Source organism: Leiobunum rupestre, chromosome 9 (assembly GCF_980474605.1).
Source record: "Leiobunum rupestre chromosome 9, qqLeiRupe1.1.hap1, whole genome shotgun sequence".
NCBI classification, from domain to species: domain Eukaryota; kingdom Metazoa; phylum Arthropoda; class Arachnida; order Opiliones; family Sclerosomatidae; genus Leiobunum; species Leiobunum rupestre.
In genome coordinates this window covers 54,708,134-54,726,224 of record NC_143392.1, presented here as the reverse complement: position 1 = coordinate 54,726,224, position 18,091 = coordinate 54,708,134, and the positions used below count along the sequence as shown (strand labels likewise).

Here is an 18,091-nt window from a genome sequence, read left to right as displayed (position 1 = left end):
CTCCTGAAGCTGTCGCTGCTGTTTCCGGTTCCGTTGCTGCTCCTGTTCCTGGTCCTGGTTCGGCTGCTACTTACCTGTCGCTGCTAGTTTCTTGTCTCTTCGCCGACGGCTCTCGGGGATCGCCCTCTGGTGGTTCCTGGGTTCGTCTACCGTTGTCTCTTGACGTCCGCAGTGGTGGAAGCCATGCCCGCTGCTTCGTCCAAGATGCCTGACTTGTCCGCTGCTGATCTGAAAAAGAATACGGCGAGAATTAAGTTTGAAGATGTTCCAGTTGATGATCTGGCTTCGGCCCTTCTCAACCACATCGGCCAGCAATGCATTGACGTTTTCCAGTTAATCGGAAAGTCCGAAGTGCAAATCACGTTCAAGGACGTTGAAAGTTTTCAAAAGGCTGTCGACTCCGGAGTCATTGTCGGAGACCGTCATCTAGATGTCACGAGTATCGTAGACCCTGTCCGCCACATCACTGTTCAAGGAGTTCCAAGTTGGTGGGCCCTGTCAATCCTTAAGACAGCCCTCCGTAACCATTGCGATGTCCAATCGGAGACATGGGAGACCTTCCAGAAGGGGCCTCTAAAGGGTCTCAAGACCGGCACGAGACGCTTGGCCGTAAAGTTTAAGTCCGCCATCCCGAACCTCATGACAATCCAAGGTCAACGCATCCAAATCACGTACGAGGGCGTGCACAGGATGTGCTTCTATTGCCGCAAGGACAGCCACCAGGTGCGTGACTGTCCGAAAAAACGGCGAAAGGCTCTCTCAGCTGGGGAGCCGAATAGTGAGTCACCACCCGAAAGCGACGGACCAAGTGGGGAAGACGCTGATGGCGGTGCTCCGGAGACCAAGGTCGGAGACGAAGTGGGGGAGATCCCGGACCGGCCAAATCTGGAAACTAATGACAATACGGCTCAAGAGCATCACCCATCCGATCCATCCGTCAACAAAATAAGCAGACACTGCACCGATCTTATATGGACTGTTGAGGACGAAAACTTTCTTAAGAAGTTTTTGCCCAATGACTTCGAAAAATACGTAGCGGAACTCAACGCATTTAACGACTTATCATCGGCCAGGAGGCTTTTCCTGATCAAGCGAGCCACAGCCTTAAGAAAGACAATCAACAAAAGGCGCCAGAGTTCCTCTCCGGGGGATAAATCCAGGACTGAAAAGAGGGTTAACGTCGGAAGCAAGACCACGGCCGACGCCGTTAAAGCGAAAACCAGTGCCGAGGTGTACGATGACTACGTAACGTACTGATTTTTAAGAATTTTTTTATATATTTCGCGTTTTTTAGAAATATAGCTTAAATTGTTCGATATGCTTTTTGTTTTTAGTTACATTGTAAAAAGTAAAGTCTGAATGAGTTTTAAATTAATTGTACTTACCTGAATTTTACAAAATACCTGTTAAAAAAAAACATAGTTAAACTTACCTTTTGTGACAACTCTGTAAAGAGAAAAATTGTTTTAGTGTTTTTGAAAATTTGACCTGCTTTTTTCCGCGATAATTTAATTTTAATTTAACCGCGGAAAAAAGTATTTTTGACAGGAATTTCAAATAAACAAATTCAGTATCTGTTCTTATCAGCTTAATATCTGATACGGGTCCCATCGGGGCCCAAGATATTAAACTTATTTTTGGACGGCGGCGGAGAGGTCGGAGCTTGCTCCACCTCCGCCACGGGTTGGCCTGGTATTGCAGTTCTTCCAGGATCGGCCCACCTCGCTCAATGAATCTAAAATCAAACACCATATATATATATATATATATATATATATATATATATTCCTAACGTCATAAGAGGGAAAGTCGTCATTGGCTAGTAGATCATTTTGAAGATTCGGACGGATTTGTTTTGTAAATTTTACCATAATTGTCGTACGTTACCAACGGTATGATTTTTTAAGTCACTTTCGTTACTAACAGGAGACATGATTAGGAGTTCACAGCCGGCCGCTTTTCGACATTCGCGTTGGCAACACGTCTTCCCCTTTAAAAAAATTACCCCCTCCCAAATCATGGTAACTCCGTTCTCGAAACGGACACCATATAAGTTATTTACATCGAGTTACCTAGCGAGGATTGCGTAACTATCGCTGTAGAAATAGGGGACTGCTAAAAGCGGGATGGTTTGGAAAAAACGAGTTTTTGTGTTGCTGATGCCGGGGCGCGTACTACGCGGCAACCACGGTCAATTCGTAGTGCCATATCTCATGACACTTCTCTACAGCTGTTCTGGTAAGCGTGCAGGAGGAAACTCCGTATGATCATGATCTTACTTTTTCTAATTATCGATTAAGCACGGTTCCATGTTGCCACTTATTAAAAAAAAGACCCAGAGAAAACCGAAGATAAATTATCGCCTTGGCGAACTAGTTAGAAACAGCGTAAAAGAAAATATTTAAAAATACACAAATTTTATTAAAAAGACTCAAATACCGCGTTAATGGAAAAAAAGAGGGAGAGAGGAAGAGAGCAGCCACCGGCACGCCGTGTTCCCCGGTGGTCTCCCTCCCAAGAAATGACCCCACTCGACGCGGCTTACCGTCGTTGATAGGTCGAGAACCAATGTATTCCACGTGATATTACCGTTGACGGCTGAAAACGCTCGATGGCCGTCGATCTTTTTGTTTGAAATCAAGAAGTTGCCTTCTTTGGTCAGACGTGATGGTTATACACGCTGTCATCTCCAGCCACGAGCAATCTGCTTAAACATAATTATGAAATATATGAATGCTCAATCTCACTCTTTTTCTTTTTCAACCACCAAAGCCCCCTTTGCCGGTTATCGCTTCTCGGCCTTTTGGCTAAGATCAAAGTGAAGTATCTGTTTTCAATAGTTCTATACCGAGATCTTAGTCGGGGGGCGAGAAGTGTTTTACGCATATAAGGCGAGTTTGCCTGCTCTCTGCTACGCTGAATCATCAGTTGCTGCCGTTCCTGCCTTCAGTCCAGTTCCACATCTGGCTGCTGTTCCTGTTCTCCTGTTGCCGCTTGCTACAAACCAACGGTTCCTGAGCTCCGGTCTCCGCTTCGGCGGGCGCCACCATCGTCGCCATGCCTGCCGTGACGTCGAAGCTGTCCAATTCGCAGTCCTTGCCGTCGACCTCGAAACAGGCCACCGCAAGAATCAAGTTTGACGGGGTCAATATTGAAGATTTGGCTGTAGCCCTTTTTGAATATATTGGCCCCAAAAGCATCACAGTTTTCCAGATGATTGGAAAAGCCGAAGCGTAAATCACGTTCAAGGATAACTTATGTTATCAGAAAGCCGTTGACACCGGAATTATAATAGGAGATAAACATCTCAACATTGTTGGAGTCGCCGATCCGGTGACACAAATCACCTTAAAAGATGCTCCCAGCTGGTGGGACCTTCCGTTCCTGAAAACCTCCCTCAGGAACTACTGCGAAGTCCTGTCGGAATCATGGGAAACGTTCCAGAAAGGCCCATTGAAGGACGTCCGTAATGGCAATCGGCGTTTGGAAGTCAAAGTCAAGAACCCGATCCCGAACCTGATGACCATCAGTGGACACCGTGTACAAATTGTCTATCAAGGGGTACAACGGATGTGTTTTTACTGCCGTAAAGACAGTCATCAGGTTCGGGATTGCCCGAAGAAGAACAAGACTCGTTCGACTCCAGTAAAGACGGACATTCAACGTCAGGATCAAGATCCTGTACCTGAGAATCCTGACAATGTAGGGAGGTCGACCTTGTTACCAGTAGCAGACGAAGCATCCGCCACCGACGCTACAGACATTCAAGAAAACATGGACGTAGGAACTCAAGGAGCAGTCAACTTCGAGGAGTGTAACGATGGCTGGCGCCTCTCTCCGTCAGGGTCTCCCTTTACGGTACCCGAATCACCAGCAAAGTCTAACAACTACGCGAATGCCGTGAAAACGCCACCGCAACGGTATTCCGATCCGGAGTCCTCTCCACCCCGCCAAGAACCAGATAAGGAGTCCTCTCCAAATGTACAACATCCAGATACGAAAATTCCGATTTACAAACAAGAGTGGACCTTTTGGGAAATGTCCCACGAAGAATTAGAGGACTTTTGCCGTCGTGCACAGGACTTGGTCACCACATCGCCAGGAGTAATGAGATGGCGTGAAAAATCATTGCACAGGGCACGCATATGCTTGCAAAATCGCAGGAAGCGTACCCAGACTTCCCCATCTGGAGCGCACGCCAAAAAAGGAAAAAAATAGGCCCTTAACAGGATATGTAAATATGTTTTTAATGACTCTAAGTTTTAACTTTAAGTTTTAATACGCTTTTAACTTTACATTATTTAAAGTTTTGATTTTTTTAAAATATTAATTGTTTAGATATATATATAAAAAAAATATATATAGTATGCTTAAATGTAATACTCACCGTATCCTTACCTCGGAACCTGTTTACCCTGTAAAAATGAAAAGAAAATTGTAAAAAAAAAAAAAAAATATGCCTAGAATGTGAAAATCAAAAGAAAAACCACTTACCTTGACCAAAAAACCAGTTAATTAGTAATTTTGCTGTTTTTGGGGGAAAAAAATACAGTCCCCTTTTGAATGTAATTACTTACCTTTTTTAAAATGGTGCTACGTCCGAAATACGGAAAATCGTTTTCTTGTTTCAAACAGTGTTCGCGCTAATTTAATTTTTAATAACGCGGGCATTTGTAAATCTGACTATGAATTTCAAATAAACAAATTCAGTATCTGTTCTTATCAGCTTAATATCTGATACGGGTCCCATCGGGGCCCAAGATATTAAACTTATTTTTGGACGGCGGCGGAGAGGTCGGAGCTTGCTCTACCTCCGCCACGGGTTGGCCTGGTATTGCAGTTCTTCCAGGATCGGCCCACCTCGCTCAATGAATCTAAAATCAAACACCATATATATATATATATATATATATATATATATATATATATATATATATATATATATATATATTCCTAACGTCATAAGAGGGAAAGTCGTCATTGGCTAGTAGATCATTTTGAAGATTCGGACGGATTTGTTTTGTAAATTTTACCATAATTGTCGTACGTTACCAACGGTATGATTTTTTAAGTCACTTTCGTTACTAACAGGAGACATGATTAGGAGTTCACAGCCGGCCGCTTTTCGACATTCGCGTTGGCAACACGTCTTCCCCTTTAAAAAAATTACCCCCTCCCAAATCATGGTAACTCCGTTCTCGAAACGGACACCATATAAGTTATTTACATCGAGTTACCTAGCGAGGATTGCGTAACTATCGCTGTAGAAATAGGGGACTGTTAAAAGCGGGATGGTTTGGAAAAAACGAGTTTTTGTGTTGCTGATGCCGGGGCGCGTACTACGCGGCAACCACGGTCAATTCGTAGTGCCATATCTCATGACACTTCTCTACAGCTGTTCTGGTAAGCGTGCAGGAGGAAACTCCGTATGATCATGATCTTACTTTTTCTAATTATCGATTAAGCACGGTTCCATGTTGCCACTTATTAAAAAAAAGACCCAGAGAAAACCGAAGATAAATTATCGCCTTGGCGAACTAGTTAGAAACAGCGTAAAAGAAAATATTTAAAAATACACAAATTTTATTAAAAAGACTCAAATACCGCGTTAATGGAAAAAAAGAGGGAGAGAGGAAGAGAGCAGCCACCGGCACGCCGTGTTCCCCGGTGGTCTCCCTCCCAAGAAATGACCCCACTCGACGCGGCTTACCGTCGTTGATAGGTCGAGAACCAATGTATTCCACGTGATATTACCGTTGACGGCTGAAAACGCTCGATGGCCGTCGATCTTTTTGTTTGAAATCAAGAAGTTGCCTTCTTTGGTCAGACGTGATGGTTATACACGCTGTCATCTCCAGCCACGAGCAATCTGCTTAAACATAATTATGAAATATATGAATGCTCAATCTCACTCTTTTTCTTTTTCAACCACCAAAGCCCCCTTTGCCGGTTATCGCTTCTTGGCCTTTTGGCTAAGATCAAAGTGAAGTATCTGTTTTCAATAGTTCTATACCGAGATCTTAGTCGGGGGGCGAGAAGTGTTTTACGCATATAAGGCGAGTTTGCCTGCTCTCTGCTACGCTGAATCATCAGTTGCTGCCGTTCCTGCCTTCAGTCCAGTTCCACATCTGGCTGCTGTTCCTGTTCTCCTGTTGCCGCTTGCTACAAACCAACGGTTCCTGAGCTCCGGTCTCCGCTTCGGCGGTCGCCACCATCGTCGCCATGCCTGCCGTGACGTCGAAGCTGTCCAATTCGCAGTCCTTGCCGTCGACCTCGAAACAGGCCACCGCAAGAATCAAGTTTGACGGGGTCAATATTGAAGATTTGGCTGTAGCCCTTTTTGAATATATTGGCCCCAAAAGCATCACAGTTTTCCAGATGATTGGAAAAGCCGAAGCGTAAATCACGTTCAAGGATAACTTATGTTATCAGAAAGCCGTTGACACCGGAATTATAATAGGAGATAAACATCTCAACATTGTTGGAGTCGCCGATCCGGTGACACAAATCACCTTAAAAGATGCTCCCAGCTGGTGGGACCTTCCGTTCCTGAAAACCTCCCTCAGGAACTACTGCGAAGTCCTGTCGGAATCATGGGAAACGTTCCAGAAAGGCCCATTGAAGGACGTCCGTAATGGCAATCGGCGTTTGGAAGTCAAAGTCAAGAACCCGATCCCGAACCTGATGACCATCAGTGGACACCGTGTACAAATTGTCTATCAAGGGGTACAACGGATGTGTTTTTACTGCCGTAAAGACAGTCATCAGGTTCGGGATTGCCCGAAGAAGAACAAGACTCGTTCGACTCCAGTAAAGACGGACATTCAACGTCAGGATCAAGATCCTGTACCTGAGAATCCTGACAATGTAGGGAGGTCGACCTTGTTACCAGTAGCAGACGAAGCATCCGCCACCGACGCTACAGACATTCAAGAAAACATGGACGTAGGAACTCAAGGAGCAGTCAACTTCGAGGAGTGTAACGATGGCTGGCGCCTCTCTCCGTCAGGGTCTCCCTTTACGGTACCCGAATCACCAGCAAAGTCTAACAACTACGCGAATGCCGTGAAAACGCCACCGCAACGGTATTCCGATCCGGAGTCCTCTCCACCCCGTCAAGAACCAGATAAGGAGTCCTCTCCAAATGTACAACATCCAGATACGAAAATTCCGATTTACAAACAAGAGTGGACCTTTTGGGAAATGTCCCACGAAGAATTAGAGGACTTTTGCCGTCGTGCACAGGACTTGGTCACCACATCGCCAGGAGTAATGAGATGGCGTGAAAAATCATTGCACAGGGCACGCATATGCTTGCAAAATCGCAGGAAGCGTACCCAGACTTCCCCATCTGGAGCGCACGCCAAAAAAGGAAAAAAATAGGCCCTTAACAGGATATGTAAATATGTTTTTAATGACTCTAAGTTTTAACTTTAAGTTTTAATACGCTTTTAACTTTACATTATTTAAAGTTTTGATTTTTTTAAAATATTAATTGTTTAGATATATATATAAAAAAAATATATATAGTATGCTTAAATGTAATACTCACCGTATCCTTACCTCGGAACCTGTTTACCCTGTAAAAATGAAAAGAAAATTGTAAAAAAAAAAAAAAAAATATGCCTAGAATGTGAAAATCAAAAGAAAAACCACTTACCTTGACCAAAAAACCAGTTAATTAGTAATTTTGCTGTTTTTGGGGGAAAAAAATACAGTCCCCTTTTGAATGTAATTACTTACCTTTTTTAAAATGGTGCTACGTCCGAAATACGGAAAATCGTTTTCTTGTTTCAAACAGTGTTCGCGCTAATTTAATTTTTAATAACGCGGGCATTTGTAAATCTGACTATGAATTTCAAATAAACAAATTCAGTATCTGTTCTTATCAGCTTAATATCTGATACGGGTCCCATCGGGGCCCAAGATATTAAACTTATTTTTGGACGGCGGCGGAGAGGTCGGAGCTTGCTCTACCTCCGCCACGGGTTGGCCTGGTATTGCAGTTCTTCCAGGATCGGCCCACCTCGCTCAATGAATCTAAAATCAAACACCATATATATATATATATATATATATATATATATATATATATATATATATTCCTAACGTCATAAGAGGGAAAGTCGTCATTGGCTAGTAGATCATTTTGAAGATTCGGACGGATTTGTTTTGTAAATTTTACCATAATTGTCGTACGTTACCAACGGTATGATTTTTTAAGTCACTTTCGTTACTAACAGGAGACATGATTAGGAGTTCACAGCCGGCCGCTTTTCGACATTCGCGTTGGCAACACGTCTTCCCCTTTAAAAAAATTACCCCCTCCCAAATCATGGTAACTCCGTTCTCGAAACGGACACCATATAAGTTATTTACATCGAGTTACCTAGCGAGGATTGCGTAACTATCGCTGTAGAAATAGGGGACTGTTAAAAGCGGGATGGTTTGGAAAAAACGAGTTTTTGTGTTGCTGATGCCGGGGCGCGTACTACGCGGCAACCACGGTCAATTCGTAGTGCCATATCTCATGACACTTCTCTACAGCTGTTCTGGTAAGCGTGCAGGAGGAAACTCCGTATGATCATGATCTTACTTTTTCTAATTATCGATTAAGCACGGTTCCATGTTGCCACTTATTAAAAAAAAGACCCAGAGAAAACCGAAGATAAATTATCGCCTTGGCGAACTAGTTAGAAACAGCGTAAAAGAAAATATTTAAAAATACACAAATTTTATTAAAAAGACTCAAATACCGCGTTAATGGAAAAAAAGAGGGAGAGAGGAAGAGAGCAGCCACCGGCACGCCGTGTTCCCCGGTGGTCTCCCTCCCAAGAAATGACCCCACTCGACGCGGCTTACCGTCGTTGATAGGTCGAGAACCAATGTATTCCACGTGATATTACCGTTGACGGCTGAAAACGCTCGATGGCCGTCGATCTTTTTGTTTGAAATCAAGAAGTTGCCTTCTTTGGTCAGACGTGATGGTTATACACGCTGTCATCTCCAGCCACGAGCAATCTGCTTAAACATAATTATGAAATATATGAATGCTCAATCTCACTCTTTTTCTTTTTCAACCACCAAAGCCCCCTTTGCCGGTTATCGCTTCTCGGCCTTTTGGCTAAGATCAAAGTGTAGTATCTGTTTCCAGCTATTTCGCTAAAATCTTGGCCGAAAGGCGGTCAAGCGAGTATTCCAGCTATCCAGCTAGCTCCTGTAATGCTGACTTACCTGCCGGTACCCTGACGTCTCCGTTCCTGTTCCGGCTCTTGAAGTTGCCGCTGCTGTTTCCGGTTCCGTTGCTGTTCCTGATTCCGCTGCTGTTCCTGATCCTGGTGCCGCTGCTACTTACCTGTCGCTGCTGTTCCGGGTCTCCACGCTGTATCCTGACTTGGCTGTCTCTTGCCATTGCTTCCTGACGCTGTTCCTTCCTGGGACTGACATTAACCCGACGACCTCTCCGTAGCCATCATGGCTGCAGAGGTAAAAAAGAGAACCGCTCGACTGGATGTCGATTCTGGCTTCATTGACGTTGCTCGGGCTTTCCTCGAAAAACTCGGACCCGAGTCTATCGAAACGTTGCAACCTGTGGGTAAAGAGGCATTCCTACTTACCTTCACAACTCTGGCTTTCCTGCAGCAAGCGGTCTCCTATGGAGAAATATTAATCGGGAACAAATCATGTAAAGTTACCAGTGTTGAAGATGACGGCATCTGGCTGACGATCAAAAACTTACCATCATGGATTCAATGGGACGCCATTTTGACGAACCTAAGACAATACGGCGAAATAAAAGCTCACCGCCTGGACGAATACAAGGAGCTTAAAGGAATTAAAAATGGGGACCGTTCAGTAAAAATAAAAATGGCCAAAACAATACCTAATGTGCTTTATTTCGGGCGAAGTAGAGCACTTGTATACTATTCAGGAGTGGCAAAGAAATGCTTCTTTTGCGACCAGGAGGGGCACGTTGCCTCTACCTGTGAGGCAAAGAAGACCAAGGTGACGGACCAGTCGCAAAAGGCCACAGGAGTGCAGGGACACCCAATCACTACCCAAGACGAAGACCAAGAGAGAGAAGAACCCATAACAGAACCGGCAACACCACTAAAGACACCACCCAGCGAACACCAAGAACCACTGCCCCAAGAACATATCAAAGGACTTTATGTCAGCCCAGAAAAACTAAAAGCAATCAGCAACTACTCGCAGGCCCAACTTCGGGGATTTCTGAAATATATCCAGACCACGGACGAAATAAACGATATACGGAGGCAGATGTTTATCACGCTCATCAACAAAGAACAGGAGAAATTCTCAAAACGACGAATGCCCAACTCTCCGGAAAAAGCAACAAAGAAAGGGAAGACACAAAATGAAGAACAAACATATGCTAGCGCCACCGGAAGCACACCTGATAAAGACTTGTATGCAGCATACGTAACTTATTGAACTCTCTTATTTTTCATAAAAGGCAAAATTTAATTTCAAAAGCGTGCTAAATTCCATTTTTATTCATTTATATTCATTTACTTTTGTGTACTTTTATCTGGTTTTAACTCTATGTTATCCCTGAAAAAAAATTTTAATTTTAAGAAAATAATGATACTCACCTTGTTATATAAAAAACCATTTATACTTACCTTGACGTTTGAAGAAAAAAACCAAAACCTAAAAAACGAAAAATGAAACTAATTTTATCTTGTTCGCGCTAATTTAATGTAATTAAACGCGAACATTTGTAAATTTGTAAATTTGACTGAAAATTAATAAAATATTTCAGTATCTGTTCTCTGGTCCCTGTTGTCTCCAGTACCATCACCAAAGAAAACTGAACCCTCCACCATAGTCAAAGGGTACGCCGACGCTGTTAAGTCTCCTCAGCGTTCGCCGAAATCTGATCCTCCAACACCAAAGGAACCCAAACAAGAAGTGGAAATTTACGCCCGCGATTGGAATTTCGCTATAATGTCAAAACAAGAAATTGAAAACTTCATTCGGCGTGCCAAAGCATTAACATCCAAGGACACCAAAATCATAAACTGGCGAAGCAACACTCTAGCGATGGCTGAGAGAATACTGAAGAACCGTTCTAAACGACCTCATAGCCCTCCTCGTGACAAAGACCCAAAAAAAGGGAAGAATTAGTACCTCGTTTTGAGCTGTAAATATGTTTTTAATAACTCTTTTAAGTTTTATGTATACTTTTAATTCTTTAATTTTAAGTTTACATTTTTATATGTTTTGGGCCTTTTAATTGGTATTTAGTTATAAATAGGGGACATTTTGTAATCTGGTACGCTGGATCTCTGTAAAAAAAAACATATGAATATTTTTTACGTTAAAGTTAAAAAGAAAGGAAAAAATACTTACCTTAGTTTAAAATACAGAAAAATAAAATATAGTTAAAATTTATACTTACCTTGTTAAAACATAGAGAAAAATAGTTAAAAATTATACTTACTTGCTTTGTTAAAAAAATATAGGAAAAATAGGTTAAACCCATACTTACCTTGACGTTTTTTACAAAAAAAACAAACCTGAAAAAAGAAATAACTGTTTTTTGACAATGTTCGCGCTAATTTAAATGCTAATAACGCGACCATTTTTGTAACCATGACAAATGAATTTCAAATAAACAAATTCAGTATCTGTTCTTATCAGCTTAATATCTGATACGGGTCCCATCGGGGCCCAAGATATTAAACTTATTTTTGGACGGCGGCGGAGAGGTCGGAGCTTGCTCCACCTCCGCCACGGGTTGGCCTGGTATTGCAGTTCTTCCAGGATCGGCCCACCTCGCTCAATGAATCTAAAATCAAACACCATATATATATATATATATATATATATATATATATATATATATATATATATATATATATTCCTAACGTCATAAGAGGGAAAGTCGTCATTGGCTAGTAGATCATTTTGAAGATTCGGACGGATTTGTTTTGTAAATTTTACCATAATTGTCGTACGTTACCAACGGTATGATTTTTTAAGTCACTTTCGTTACTAACAGGAGACATGATTAGGAGTTCACAGCCGGCCGCTTTTCGACATTCGCGTTGGCAACACGTCTTCCCCTTTAAAAAAATTACCCCCTCCCAAATCATGGTAACTCCGTTCTCGAAACGGACACCATATAAGTTATTTACATCGAGTTACCTAGCGAGGATTGCGTAACTATCGCTGTAGAAATAGGGGACTGTTAAAAGCGGGATGGTTTGGAAAAAACGAGTTTTTGTGTTGCTGATGCCGGGGCGCGTACTACGCGGCAACCACGGTCAATTCGTAGTGCCATATCTCATGACACTTCTCTACAGCTGTTCTGGTAAGCGTGCAGGAGGAAACTCCGTATGATCATGATCTTACTTTTTCTAATTATCGATTAAGCACGGTTCCATGTTGCCACTTATTAAAAAAAAGACCCAGAGAAAACCGAAGATAAATTATCGCCTTGGCGAACTAGTTAGAAACAGCGTAAAAGAAAATATTTAAAAATACACAAATTTTATTAAAAAGACTCAAATACCGCGTTAATGGAAAAAAAGAGGGAGAGAGGAAGAGAGCAGCCACCGGCACGCCGTGTTCCCCGGTGGTCTCCCTCCCAAGAAATGACCCCACTCGACGCGGCTTACCGTCGTTGATAGGTCGAGAACCAATGTATTCCACGTGATATTACCGTTGACGGCTGAAAACGCTCGATGGCCGTCGATCTTTTTGTTTGAAATCAAGAAGTTGCCTTCTTTGGTCACACGTGATGGTTATACACGCTGTCATCTCCAGCCACGAGCAATCTGCTTAAACATAATTATGAAATATATGAATGCTCAATCTCACTCTTTTTCTTTTTCAACCACCAAAGCCCCCTTTGCCGGTTATCGCTTCTCGGCCTTTTGGCTAAGATCAAAGTGTAGTATCTGTTCTTAGCTATTTCGCTGAAATCTTGGCCGAAAGGCCGTTAAGCGACGTATACGCTTCTCAGCCTGTTCCTGCGATGCTGACTTACCTGCCGGTATCCTGACGTGCCTGTTCCTGTTCCTGCTTCCGAAGCTGCTGCCGCTGTTCCTGGTTCCGCTGCTGTTCCTGGTTCCGCTGCTGATCCTGGTTCCGCTGCTGATCCTGGTTCCGCTGCTGTTCCTGATTCCGCTGCTGTTCCTGATCCTGGTGCCGCTGCTACTTACCTGTCGCTGCTGTTCCGGGTCTACTCGCTTTATCCTGACTTGGCCGATTCCTGCCATTGCCACTCGACGCTGTTCCTGTTGGGACTTGTCTTCACCTGAGGACCCCTCTAAAGCCATCATGGCTGCAGAGGTAAAAAAGAGGACCGCTCGTCTAGACGTCGACGCTGGCTTCCTTGAAGTCGCTCGGGCTTTCCTCGAAAAACTCGGACCCGAGTCTATCGAAACGCTGCAACCTGTGGGTAAGGAGTCATTCCTGCTTACCTTCACAACCCTGGCTTTTCTGCAACAAGCGGTCTCCTACGGAGAAATTACAATCGGAAATAAATCATGTAAAGTTACCAGCGTCGAGGATAACGGCGTCTGGCTAACAATCAAAAACTTACCATCATGGATCCAATGGGACGCCATATTGACGAACCTAAGACAATACGGCGAAATAAAAGCACACCGCTTAGACGAATATAAAGAGCTTAAAGGGATCAAGAACGGCGACCGAGCGGTAAAAATTAAAATGAACCAAACTATACCTAATGTACTTTATTTCGGGCGCAGCCGGGCCCTTGTATACTACACAGGGGTGGCCAAGAAGTGCTTTTTTTGTGAACAAGAGGGGCACGTAGCCTCCTCTTGCGAAACAAAGAAAAACCAGATGGCAGAGAAGATACGGGTTTCTGAAGAGATCCAGGAACAACCCCCGACGACCGCACAGGAAAGCGCCAATTCCAGTCAACCAGACTCCGACAAAAGTACTTCTGCTAAGGAGCACGATCCGAAAGTAGAAGCAGCAATACCACTAGAGGCACCACCCAGCGACAACCAGGAACCACGACCGAAATACCTACCCATCTCACCGTCCTCAGTAGAAACCATCAAGAAATATTCACAGGCAAAACTTCAAGAATTTAAGACACATGTCCAGACAGCAGACGACATAGACGATGCAAGGAAAAAGGAATGGATCGAGATCATCAACGCAGCACAAGCTAAATTTTCAAAACGGCGTATCCACACCTCTCCGGAAAGAGAGGCCAAGAAGGGAAAGACCCAGAAAGAAGAAGGGAAGACATTCGCAAGCGCCACCAAATCCACTCCTGACCAGGACTTGTACTCGGAATATGTAACATACTAAACTTTTGTAAATATGTTTCGGATACACTTTTAATATACTTTTATATATTTTAGTGTACTGTTCAAATGTTTTATTTGTCACCTCTAGTTTAAAATTAAGCTGTTTATCTCGATAATTTTTTAGTGTTTTGTTTTAAAGTTTTTAACTTTACTTAAACTCTCAATGTTTTAAACCTGAAAAAAAAAAATTAATCATATGCTTAAAATCTATACTTACCTTGTTTGTCTATGAACTAGACTTTGTTCGCAATAATTTAATTAATCTAAACGCGAACAAATTTAACAAATGTTAAAATGTAAAATGTAAATATTAACGAAGCTTTTAATAAACAATTAAAAGTATCTGTTCTAATCAGCTTAATATCTGATACGGGTCCCATCGGGGCCCAAGATATTAAACTTATTTTTGGACGGCGGCGGAGAGGTCGGAGCTTGCTCCACCTCCGCCACGGGTTGGCCTGGTATTGCAGTTCTTCCAGGATCGGCCCACCTCGCTCAATGAATCTAAAATCAACCACCATATATATATATATATATATATATATATATATATATATATATATATATATTCCTAACGTCATAAGAGGGAAAGTCGTCATTGGCTAGTAGATCATTTTGAAGATTCGGACGGATTTGTTTTGTAAATTTTACCATAATTGTCGTACGTTACCAACGGTATGATTTTTTAAGTCACTTTCGTTACTAACAGGAGACATGATTAGGAGTTCACAGCCGGCCGCTTTTCGACATTCGCGTTGGCAACACGTCTTCCCCTTTAAAAAAATTACCCCCTCCCAAATCATGGTAACTCCGTTCTCGAAACGGACACCATATAAGTTATTTACATCGAGTTACCTAGCGAGGATTGCGTAACTATCGCTGTAGAAATAGGGGACTGTTAAAAGCGGGATGGTTTGGAAAAAAACGAGTTTTTGTGTTGCTGATGCCGGGGCGCGTACTACGCGGCAACCACGGTCAATTCGTAGTGCCATATCTCATGACACTTCTCTACAGCTGTTCTGGTAAGCGTGCAGGAGGAAACTCCGTATGATCATGATCTTACTTTTTCTAATTATCGATTAAGCACGGTTCCATGTTGCCACTTATTAAAAAAAAGACCCAGAGAAAACCGAAGATAAATTATCGCCTTGGCGAACTAGTTAGAAACAGCGTAAAAGAAAATATTTAAAAATACACAAATTTTATTAAAAAGACTCAAATACCGCGTTAATGGAAAAAAAGAGGGAGAGAGGAAGAGAGCAGCCACCGGCACGCCGTGTTCCCCGGTGGTCTCCCTCCCAAGAAATGACCCCACTCGACGCGGCTTACCGTCGTTGATAGGTCGAGAACCAATGTATTCCACGTGATATTACCGTTGACGGCTGAAAACGCTCGATGGCCGTCGATCTTTTTGTTTGAAATCAAGAAGTTGCCTTCTTTGGTCAGACGTGATGGTTATACACGCTGTCATCTCCAGCCACGAGCAATCTGCTTAAACATAATTATGAAATATATGAATGCTCAATCTCACTCTTTTTCTTTTTCAACCACCAAAGCCCCCTTTGCCGGTTATCGCTTCTCGGCCTTTTGGCTAAGATCAAAGTGTAGATCGCTTCTCGGCCTTTTGGCTAAGATCAAAGTGTAGTATCTGTTTCCAGCTATTTCGCTAAAAATCTTGGCCGAAAGGCCGTCAAGCGAGTTTTCCCAGCTCTCAAACTGGTTCCTGCGATGCTGTCTTACCTGCCGGTATCCTGACGTCACTGTTCCTGTTCCTGTTGCTGCTCCTGAAGCTGTCGCTGCTGTTTCCGGTTCCGTTGCTGCTCCTGTTCCTGGTCCTGGTTCGGCTGCTACTTACCTGTCGCTGCTAGTTTCTTGTCTCTTCGCCGACGGCTCTCGGGGATCGCCCTCTGGTGGTTCCTGGGTTCGTCTACCGTTGTCTCTTGACGTCCGCAGTGGTGGAAGCCATGCCCGCTGCTTCGTCCAAGATGCCTGACTTGTCCGCTGCTGATCTGAAAAAGAATACGGCGAGAATTAAGTTTGAAGATGTTCCAGTTGATGATCTGGCTTCGGCCCTTCTCAACCACATCGGCCAGCAATGCATTGACGTTTTCCAGTTAATCGGAAAGTCCGAAGTGCAAATCACGTTCAAGGACGTTGAAAGTTTTCAAAAGGCTGTCGACTCCGGAGTCATTGTCGGAGACCGTCATCTAGATGTCACGAGTATCGTAGACCCTGTCCGCCACATCACTGTTCAAGGAGTTCCAAGTTGGTGGGCCCTGTCAATCCTTAAGACAGCCCTCCGTAACCATTGCGATGTCCAATCGGAGACATGGGAGACCTTCCAGAAGGGGCCTCTAAAGGGTCTCAAGACCGGCACGAGACGCTTGGCCGTAAAGTTTAAGTCCGCCATCCCGAACCTCATGACAATCCAAGGTCAACGCATCCAAATCACGTACGAGGGCGTGCACAGGATGTGCTTCTATTGCCGCAAGGACAGCCACCAGGTGCGTGACTGTCCGAAAAAACGGCGAAAGGCTCTCTCAGCTGGGGAGCCGAATAGTGAGTCACCACCCGAAAGCGACGGACCAAGTGGGGAAGACGCTGATGGCGGTGCTCCGGAGACCAAGGTCGGAGACGAAGTGGGGGCGATCCCGGACCGGCCAAATCTGGAAACTAATGACAATACGGCTCAAGAGCATCACCCATCCGATCCATCCGTCAACAAAATAAGCAGACACTGCACCGATCTTATATGGACTGTTGAGGACGAAAACTTTCTTAAGAAGTTTTTGCCCAATGACTTCGAAAAATACGTAGCGGAACTCAACGCATTTAACGACTTATCATCGGCCAGGAGGCTTTTCCTGATCAAGCGAGCCACAGCCTTAAGAAAGACAATCAACAAAAGGCGCCAGAGTTCCTCTCCGGGGGATAAATCCAGGACTGAAAAGAGGGTTAACGTCGGAAGCAAGACCACGGCCGACGCCGTTAAAGCGAAAACCAGTGCCGAGGTGTACGATGACTACGTAACGTACTGATTTTTAAGAATTTTTTTATTTATTTCGCGTTTTTTAGAAATATAGCTTAAATTGTTCGATATGCTTTTTGTTTTTAGTTACATTGTAAAAAGTAAAGTCTGAATGAGTTTTAAATTAATTGTACTTACCTGAATTTTACAAAATACCTGTTAAAAAAAAACATAGTTAAACTTACCTTTTGTGACAACTCTGTAAAGAGAAAAATTGTTTTAGTGTTTTTGAAAATTTGACCTGCTTTTTTCCGCGATAATTTAATTTTAATTTAACCGCGGAAAAAAGTATTTTTGACAGGAATTTCAAATAAACAAATTCAGTATCTGTTCTTATCAGCTTAATATCTGATACGGGTCCCATCGGGGCCCAAGATATTAAACTTATTTTTGGACGGCGGCGGAGAGGTCGGAGCTTGCTCCACCTCCGCCACGGGTTGGCCTGGTATTGCAGTTCTTCCAGGATCGGCCCACCTCGCTCAATGAATCTAAAATCAAACACCATATATATATATATATATATATATATATATATATATATATATATATATATATATATATATATATATATATATATATATATATATATATTCCTAACGTCATAAGAGGGAAAGTCGTCATTGGCTAGTAGATCATTTTGAAGATTCGGACGGATTTGTTTTGTAAATTTTACCATAATTGTCGTACGTTACCAACGGTATGATTTTTTAAGTCACTTTCGTTACTAACAGGAGACATGATT

At 43.1% G+C, this 18,091-nt stretch overlaps 2 non-coding genes and 9 pseudogenes across 2 annotated transcripts; all 11 read left to right on the top strand.

Moving 5' to 3' along the window:
* Positions 1-1,535: 1,535 nt before the first annotated feature.
* Positions 1,536-1,726, top strand: LOC149931016 (U2 spliceosomal RNA). The gene has a single exon (XR_016476512.1). It is a non-coding gene; the product is annotated as a U2 spliceosomal RNA (small nuclear RNA).
* A 1,061-nt stretch (positions 1,727-2,787) lies between these two features.
* LOC149931015 (U2 spliceosomal RNA) lies at positions 2,788-2,859 on the top strand (annotated as a pseudogene).
* A 1,826-nt stretch (positions 2,860-4,685) lies between these two features.
* LOC149931014 (U2 spliceosomal RNA) lies at positions 4,686-4,865 on the top strand (annotated as a pseudogene).
* Positions 4,866-5,952: 1,087 nt separating this feature from the next.
* LOC149931013 (U2 spliceosomal RNA) lies at positions 5,953-6,024 on the top strand (annotated as a pseudogene).
* A 1,827-nt stretch (positions 6,025-7,851) lies between these two features.
* On the top strand, positions 7,852-8,031 carry LOC149931012 (U2 spliceosomal RNA; annotated as a pseudogene).
* Positions 8,032-9,104: 1,073 nt separating this feature from the next.
* Positions 9,105-9,235, top strand: LOC149931011 (U2 spliceosomal RNA; annotated as a pseudogene).
* Positions 9,236-11,626: 2,391 nt separating this feature from the next.
* LOC149931010 (U2 spliceosomal RNA) lies at positions 11,627-11,806 on the top strand (annotated as a pseudogene).
* A 1,083-nt stretch (positions 11,807-12,889) lies between these two features.
* Positions 12,890-13,033, top strand: LOC149931009 (U2 spliceosomal RNA; annotated as a pseudogene).
* A 1,603-nt stretch (positions 13,034-14,636) lies between these two features.
* LOC149931008 (U2 spliceosomal RNA) lies at positions 14,637-14,816 on the top strand (annotated as a pseudogene).
* A 1,113-nt stretch (positions 14,817-15,929) lies between these two features.
* Positions 15,930-16,083, top strand: LOC149931007 (U2 spliceosomal RNA; annotated as a pseudogene).
* A 1,554-nt stretch (positions 16,084-17,637) lies between these two features.
* LOC149931006 (U2 spliceosomal RNA) lies at positions 17,638-17,828 on the top strand. The gene has a single exon (XR_016476513.1). It is a non-coding gene; the product is annotated as a U2 spliceosomal RNA (small nuclear RNA).
* The last annotated feature ends 263 nt before the right edge of the window (positions 17,829-18,091 follow it).